At 38.4% G+C, this 9308-nt stretch overlaps 1 long non-coding RNA gene across 2 annotated transcripts; it reads left to right on the top strand.

The window, feature by feature from the left end:
* Positions 1-23: 23 nt before the first annotated feature.
* On the top strand, positions 24-1906 carry LOC121953228 (uncharacterized). Of its 2 annotated transcripts, none has more exons than XR_006106492.2 (3): positions 24-163; positions 580-681; positions 783-1906. It is a non-coding gene; the product is annotated as an uncharacterized LOC121953228 (long non-coding RNA). The 2 variants fall into 2 exon arrangements; XR_015778787.1 differs by having other exon boundaries at positions 763-1906.
* Positions 1907-9308: the final 7402 nt, after the last annotated feature.

Here is a 9308-nt window from a genome sequence, read left to right as displayed (position 1 = left end):
ATGCAGCAAACAAACGTCTCTGTCTCTGAACATACTGTGAGTGAATAACATGCAGCAGCAACCAAAGGACTCTTCCTGCACAAAATTTCAGGCTTTTTCCCAGTTCTTTTAAACTCCAGCAGACTGGATTAGCAGCTTCCCACAACACCTGTGACGGAGGAAAGTGAGTTAATTATACCGGCACTACACCCTCTTCATACCCACAGACACATAAAGCCATTTTAACAGGCGATAATGATGGAAATTAAAGTGCACAGATAGTGATTAGAGTACGGGTGAGTGGTTTCATGTCGGTTATCTTTCACTCAACTTTTTATTTTGGAGGGACATAAATCCAGATCATATTTGTGAATATCTTTGCTTGATTTATTCAGGACACGATTGCTTTCAAACTTCATGCACATCCTCGTCTGAACAATCTGTAATTAGAGCATCTGTCTTAAGCCCTCTGGCAGTTCGAGTTCAAATGGGTGTTTTTTATTTTTGCATGGCAGCATTTTTCCAAAGGTGTCAATGCTGACATGCAGGAAGTCTGGTAGAAAGCATCATAATTATCCACACATCTAATACCACACCCAGGAACATCGAGAACAAGAAAACAAAAAAGAGTTGCAGAGAAGATGAAAGGCCAGATTGTTATATTACGATGCCCATCACCAGAAGAAAATGCTGACAATATAGGTTTCTGAAAACCATGACTACATTATATTTACACATTTCATATCTATCATTCAACATTTCTAAAGTGATTTAATATATAAGATGACTTTTGTCATTTGGAGGGGATGGCAGGTCACCTAGGCAAGACGCCTGCCAAGCTGCAGACCACCGCGGACCATTGTTGGAGACCAACAACATCGCTTGTTTTTTGGTGACCCGATGTGGCGTTCTCATTGGTGTGTGTGTGCCACTGAACCCGGATGTTTGTTAACCAAAAATGGAGGTCTTCAGTGACACATTGCAGTATCTCCCAGCAGCATTAGAGCCGCAGGTGTTTTTCACTGAACCGTCCCTGGTTTTCCAGCAACTTCTGTGTCACCAAACAAGTCTTTTAAGCCAAAATATCATCTTTGCCCAACCATAAACAAGCGGTTTTTGTGACTAAGTTTTAAAGTATCCACGACAAAACAATGTATAACTGTAACATATCAGTGGTTTGCAGAAACAAACAATGCCAAAATGTTTTCTGGTGATTGGGTTGATTTAATATTTGTTGCTCAATTCACTCACTTATATTTGTCTACTATTTTGACTTTTCCATCCTTTATCTAGAGAAGTTAATGACCTTTGTTTTGTCTAAAAACTCTTTCTTTCCGTCTTCTTCAAATAACTAACACACCTAAACAGCCTGGACCAACAGATGCATAATTGTCTCACATTACGGACAATGGACACCACTCTTATTTACAGTCATATGCTTGCGTTGCCAGTAAATGTGTCAGGTGATTCATATCTGATGATTCATTCTGAGATACAGAATATGCTGATAAATGTGTGTTGAGTACATTTATAGGGCTGTGCTCACGTGTGTGATCATACTGTACGGTTCACTTTTTTTTCCTCTGCTATTATGACTGCTGAAATGAAATGAAACCACATCACGTCAGCCCTGATGATGGATGTTTTCTCTGAATGTTAACTTTGATGGTTCAGAATATTTAGTGATCGAAGTACACAGAGAATACTTGACAGGGGCTTAAATGTGTAGATAGTGTACTAATTTGCTGTTGTGTTCTTTTACAGTAATTTTCTACGCAGTTAGGCGGTTTAATCATTAACTACGTACCATGTATGAACTGATCATGTTTTGTATGTATAACATTAATTTTTTAGAGGAGTAAAAAGTAGATATTTTACCTCTGAACTGTAGTGGCATGGAATTGAAATAATAAGTATAATAAATTCACTTGTGGAGGAAGTATTTACATCCTGTAAGATAAAATGGGAATACTCAAGTAAAATGAAAATACTTCAAAAATTGTATTTAGGTACAGTACTTGAGTAAATGTACATTCCACCAGTGGAAAGTGACTGCTACATTTATCACTCAAGAAAAATAGAGAAATTTTTGTGACAAAAAGTTTTTACAGTAAAAAAAAGTTTAGTTTTAGAGGCTGCAATGTTGCAATTAAAAGTGATGATTACTTTAATATGTCTCAAAACTTTTCTAAAATACTGGATGAAAAGCTAGATTTTTGTTTTTTCGGATGAACACTTGTGCGTTTAGCTCTGCACAGGCATTGTGCTCAAGTCCATTCACAGCTACGAGGAAGTAACAAAGCAAAGTACAACAGCATGGTGACACAGCACAATGCAGGTGGCGCGGCCACATTTCAGTTCTGTCAGAGTGATCACTCCTCTCTCCTTTCCTCCTTTCCTTCCCTCAGTTCCACCAATCCTATCCAAATTTTTACCCCCTCATTTCTCCCTTTACACAGCACAGAGTGATAATGAGAGAAAAGCTAAGATTATTCTTGGCGTCAGATTTTATTTCACTACATAAAACAACTGAAGCATGTCTGACTCCGACAGAGACCTTGTTTGCTTGAGAACAGACTTTTTAAATTAAGATGTGAAAGATGTGAAAATGCTGCTGAGTTCCTGTCAGAGCCGGTGGGGTTTGGTGGAAGAACCGCAGGATTTTTTATTGACCTCTGTGAGTTGGTGAGATAATAAGAGTGGGTTGGGGGGGGGGGTTCTTGACATTATACGCTGTGAATGTGCTGCCCTCTGCTGCGTGAACACAGAAACACAAGCACATGAAAGTTAAAGCCAATTTTACCCACACGAAGATACAGCCTGTCGTCCGTGGGTTTGGGGGAAGCGGACAAAGTTTAAAAAAATATCTTTACTTGGATTTAAGATTTTAACAGGAAGCCTTTGCACACAAGAACTGCTTAGACTTACACAAATATGTTCCAATTCTAGTAAAAAATGCTAAATAATTTTTGGTTTTGATGGTGCAAAAATAAACTTCAACATCTTGAACTTGAATCATGGAGCATTTAATATCATGGAGAGATTATTGGTGTCAGGGGCCCCTCTGGCCTCCAATTACAGAACGTCACTAAAATTACCCTGCACCGACCCCAAAGAGACAAAATAAAGACACGAACTTAAGTCAAAAACACACAAAAGCACAAAAATGTGCATAAAGACTAAAAAGAGATGCAAAACACCAAAAAAATCTGTGTCCTGTTCTTATGAAGGTGAGGTGGTGGGGCCCATTGCATATCTGTGCCCAGGGGCCTATTTTCTAATAACACACCCATGCCTCCTTAAATATTTAATGTCCAATCACAAGTAGCCATACAAGCACTTTGTCTAAATACAGTCTAACACAGGCAAAAATATGACTTAAATTTTTAATTTAATAGCTGATAAATTGCCAAAGGCAAATTTCCACATGAATGGACAATAAAGATGTCTATTCAATTCTATCCATATGGAGAGCAGACAGATCCCATTTGACCCGGTGATGGAAAGATTAAAAAAAAACTGATTCAAAAAACTGTATTTTCTGACAAAGTAAATGAGGTGAGTAAAAAAATTCATTCAGGAATAAGAAAATTAATATTTTTGAGGAACAGCTGAAAAATGACATGCTGGAGTGTTTTTGAGTAAATATTACATCATTTTAATTAATAAATCAATTGTTATTATTAACAATAATAATAATAATAATAATTATAAGTTTGTCATCATTATTATTACTCTGAAATACATCTTCAATCATATCATCATACAAGAATGAGATAAAAGAGCATTCTTTGATGTCTTTTTTTTTGAAAGTTTAGCATCTCTTGACTTTTTCTTACTTTTTATGAATATGACCAAACAAACAAACATTAAAATCTAATTTTCAAAATATTTCTAATATTTATGACTACATAATTTTAAAAAATGCAATATTACAAAATGCAGAGATGGAATAATTTAGGCCTACTATCAAAATAAAATGAAATAAAATAAAAGTTGAAACAAAAAATGTTTAAGTTTCTACTTTGTGCAGCAATCTTTTATAAAATATCAATTTCATTTTGCTTCTGTATGATACAGGTGACCATGCCTGTAATTGATCCAAAGAAGTAAAAGGAAATAAAAGCCCATGTCAGCTCTAATTAACATCCACTGCCAGTAGAGTCATTATTTAACCACCACAATGAGAGGATTCCTCAGACGAGACCATAATCCTCTCTTTTCTCAGTTTTACAGCGGTTTATGTCTTGATGCTTGATGCCCATCACCAACAACACATTGGGTCCAGATGGGAGGAGGCAGAAAGAGAAGGAAAGAGAAGGAAAGAGAGATAGAGAGAGAGCACGGTTGATGTACATCTGTCATGCATTATTGCAGCGAATGCCAGCGCTGCTATCCTGGCTTTAGAAACTATGTGAGGAGGGGGTTGATGGGGTCTTCCTTAAATCACACTGATTCCTCCTCCTCCTCCTCCTCCTCCTCTCCACTGCTCCATTTTAGTGACTATATCAACACACTTTCTCCCTTCACACAAACACAAAAAAACACTGTCTCTTTCTCAAACATAAGGTGCTTTCTTTTTGTCTTCGTCACACACACACACCAACACGCACACACCACACACTATCCCCCTATGAATTCCTCAGGAAGGAGTCAGCCTCCTTCATTCCTCTGGACACAACTTTTCCTTAACAAGGTACTGATGGTCTTGACCTCCTCTTCAAACAAACCCTTCCCTCCAATCAGGGAGGATTGTGGAGCTGGGGCTCAGTCGAGGCCTGTGGGTATTACAGAGGAAACGTCCTGATTCTCCTTGATTACTCTCTCTCTCTCGCTCTCCTTCTCTAACTATCTCTCTCTCTCTCTATCCCCCTCTTTCTGCCCCCGCTCCCTCTTTCTCCAAATATCTCTGTCTCAGTGGCTTCTGGCTCTCCCGTTGTCTCTAACCCAATCTCGAACTTTTCTTTCCTGTCTCTGTCTGTGCACTCACTGTTTTTTCTTTCTCTACTCGTCTGCATCCATCCCTCTGATTACTTCCCGGTTTGCTGTTCAGAGTTTCCAGTCTGTTAATGACGAGCTGATTATCCATTTTGTTAGAAGAAATTCAACAAATCTTTTCAATCCAGACTTTAAGGAGACTTTTGGGATATACTCTATGAGTACTCATTTTTCACAAATTGCCCTGCTGACATGTGTAATGGGGGTCACGGCACACTTATAGAATGTACCGAAAACATAACACTGTCTACTTTGTTGTTGCAAAATCTGTAATTAAAAAGGGTATATTAAAATACACCCAGACTGGAGACAAAAAAACACATTACCATTAAAACACAATAGAGACTACATTACCTAATATAAGCACCGGGTATTTGATGGTGATGACTGAATCACGGTTAAATACATACATTTAAAATATGCTACTGAAATGACTTTAAAAATTCAAATGAGAATGAAACTGAATTTTCAAGGGGTATTTGTTTTAAATTTTTTTGCAGTGTTTTCCTTCTCTCTTAAATCTTGTCCTCTAAAACATTTACAAAGTGTTTCGAATAATTCACATTTTTATAGTGGATATTCTTCCAATGAATCTCATTCTTTTCCATTATTAAACAAAAGAAATCATTTCAAATCCATATGGGCTCCAAATATAACTGTCCTATAATTTATGCAAATTATGTTTATAAGACCCTTTGTTGAAATTCAAAATTTTCTATTGATTATAAAATGATTATTATTATTTATTATTATTATCTAAGTTGATAAAAATCTCCTAAATGTTGTAGTCTGTTTTCATAAACAAAAAATAGATATTGTAAATTTTTATATTTTTAAAGGCATGTTTATTGAACTTTGAGTCAAAGTAAATAGACTTTGGCAAAACTGGACCTTGATAACGTTTTACTAAATATGACTTCCATTTTAATTCAAATTACAGGCATTATATAAATTGAACAATTTTTTTTTGGCAATTTTTGCTTCTATTTTTCAAGATCTCAGACTTGTATGCACGCAAAAGACTTATTCCTCTCAACTTCTGGTCACAAACATGTTAAAATCGGTGTTATTGAGCACCCATTTAAGGTGTCACAAACACTGGTAGAAATATGCAAAGGGTCGTAAAAAAATGACAGGTGCCGTCCATTATCTCCTCCACCTCCCAATGACAAAAGTCGGCTTATATATAACGACACTTCAAAATCATTAATATAGTATATATGAAACATGCAACCGCAACAAGTTCGTGGCTTGCAGAAATAAATAATGCCGACTTTTTTAACTGGTGACTGGGCTGTAAACTTCACGGCAATCCATCTATTGCTGAGACATTTCACTTTAAGAAACAAATGTGAACCTCATGGTGGTTCTAAGAAAAAGTCAGTGGATAAAGACATCATCAAAGACACCAAAGACCTCACAAATGATCATCTGGAGACCATGACTGTCAGAACAAGTGGACAGAATGACCCTGTTAGCTGCTAACATAGCAAAATGCCGCATTTAAGATGGAGCCTCGTCGGCTCTCCATCCTGTCGCACATGTGCCATTGGTTTGCACTGAGCCTGTGTTCTCATGCTGTGGTTCCAGCTAAAGACAAGTTAAGCCTTTTGTCCTCACATGACTGGCATCATTACAGAGCAGCACTCCTCATCGAACTTCAGCACCGCTTTAACTGCTCTCTTGATCTTTTGGATTTTCCTTGTCCCACTCTTTGTCACCATCTTTGCTGCGTGTATCTGCCTCTCAACACGTTGTCCTCTGCTCTCTGGTGTTATGGATTAAGGACTGTCTGGTTGGAAGATGTGGTACTTATGGTAAATGGCACTTTGTGTTTGACTGTTTGTCACGCAATTGTGCAAGTCTATGTGTCTGTATGCATGTGTGAGAGATTATATATATGTTAATGTGAAAGCGTTTGTGTGTGTGTGTGTGTGTGGGGGGGGGGGGGTCGCATAAAAATGTACAACAGCAACAAGCTGAGACAGTGACACAACATTTTCACAGACAGGGCGAAGACCGAAGACGGTGACGTCTGTCTGTCATAAATCAACTATTCTAAGTACGACACTGTGACCGGATGACCGGAACGTGACACAGCAGCCACAACAGTATCACGAAATTCTTTTCACATTTCCTGGACGCTAACTGCCAGGGCACGAGCGGGAACTGCCCCTCGAACAAGAGTCCCCTCTGAGTGAGGAGAAAGGGGGACATTGTAGGCCAGGACCCAAAGGTCATCATGGCTGTTAGGCTCAGACTCTGCCTGGACTCTTGCTGACTCACCGCCGGTCCAACTGTAGGACGACGACCAGGACTAATCTGTGTGCGCGTTCGGCCACCATTAGTCAAATATTAGTCACAGCGCCCAAATGGGTGATGGACATGAAGAGAGTTCTGTTCTCCAGACACACTCTGGGGCCCAAATGTGGATTTCTCAATCCAAATGTGACCTGGTGTGACTGTATTTCCTCTCGCTGCTGTGCTCTGCGCTCGTCTCCAGAGTCTGTTGAAGACGCTGTAGGTACAGATTTCCTCTGTCAAAGGACACCCTCTGAGGTGCTGACTGGCCTCCACTCAGCTGATGCCAGAGCCGTGCCTAAGGGCAACTCTTCTTTAGAGAAAAAAGAGCTTCCTTGGTGGGAAAAAGTTGCCCTTCATGCCTTCTTCCTTTGCAAGATACTATCTCAAGCATCACTGGATGCTCACTGCTGATTGGCTGACACGTTATCTGCTCTTTCATATTTCTGAGGAAAATGTTGTTGTCTCATATCAATCCTCAGACAGGAAGTCTTGTCTATTTTTTTAATCAATCTAGAGACTTCAGACAAAAAGCACTTATGTACGCCTTGGATCCTTGAAAAACTTACACTACACGTAACATTTTGAATGCTGCATTTACGACTTGATTTTTAAGGAAATAATGTCCTAATAATTTGGGCATATATTTGCATGTTTCCCCACAGTGTTTCAAACAGGTATTATTTTGTATGAAAGTCATTTTGACTTTCATAACTGGAAAAGTACATACTAATGGATGAATTTCATGTAGTTGCTTTCAGTGTCCTTTGCTTTTGTGTTTGTTTGTTTTTCATATAAAAACACAGTGGCATCATAACAAACCTGCCATTTAAATGGTTGAAATTCTGAAAATTAATGAATAGTTGATATTTATGATTAGGACTAATGTTGGTTAAAAATTAACTCAGTGAAAGTAGAAAATAACATTAATGTATAATATTATTTAAAGCTTAATTTTGAAAGGTCATTTGGTGTGCAGTGCGATACAAGTGTGTGTAATATTAAAGCGCGCCCTAAGGGTTAATCTCACGCAGTGTTTCTCAGCTTGGATAATCTATTTGTGTCTGAATGGGATTCTTGTTTACATATTTGAAGGTCATCCAGACGTGAAGGTCATGTTTAATAAACATGAAATAAATCAGCAGAGAATACAAGGGTGTTTTGGGGTTTCATGTTTTGACTCAGGCTTAGTCAGCGTCTGTTCAGCAGCACTGACATTTTCACAACAATAGGACAGAAAGTGTGACATCATTGTTTACGTTAAGGCAACCATGCAAAGAAAGGGTAACAAGTTTAGGTTTTTTTGTTAACAAAGATCCTCAGAGAATAAATCAAAGGGCAATTAACAAATATTACAGTAAAAGAGGTGAACTTTCTCTAAAGCCAGTTTCCAGTTTGATGATAGAGTAACTTTTGTTGAAACATTGTGTTAAAAGGTTGGTTTCGCAAAGATGTTTTAAACTGGTTTGTTGTTAGGACAGTCTGAATTTTGCTCTTTTTTTTCTCTTTTTTTGCTTCACAGAAAAAAGACTAAATAATTTAAGCCTAAAAAGTTGGCCACCCAACCCTGGGGCTAAACTAAGAGCCATGTTTCCATGGTAACAGTCAGTGACACCTGCTGACCAGCAGCAACCAAATGACAACACAAGTGCAAATTTGCAATAGCTGCAACCATGTACCCGCATGCAAGCACACATTCATGCATTCACACACACAGACACACACACACACACACACACACACACGCACACAAAATCTCACAAACACTTGACTGTCTGATGACGCCGCTCATTACTACATCAACTTCCTACAAGGCTTTATGACAAATGATTCTTGAGTTATGACAGGAAGGAACGGCGAGGCGGCATAATGGCGTGATATTCCCGCCTTAAAAAGGCAGTGTTAATGCGGCTACAGACACACACTCTCAACTTTCATACCAAATTAACTTCCTGTGGCGAAAACTGTGGCCACCAAATGGTGGGGAAATTTTTGTGGACTGACTGACCAACCAACACAAGAAGCTATAT

Source organism: Plectropomus leopardus, chromosome 14 (genome assembly GCF_026936395.1).
Source record: "Plectropomus leopardus strain MGB_pleo_1.0 chromosome 14, ASM2693639v1, whole genome shotgun sequence".
Lineage (NCBI taxonomy): Eukaryota > Metazoa > Chordata > Actinopteri > Perciformes > Serranidae > Plectropomus > Plectropomus leopardus.
Note: the sequence above shows the minus strand (reverse complement) of the source record. Positions and strands in the feature narration are given on the sequence as shown.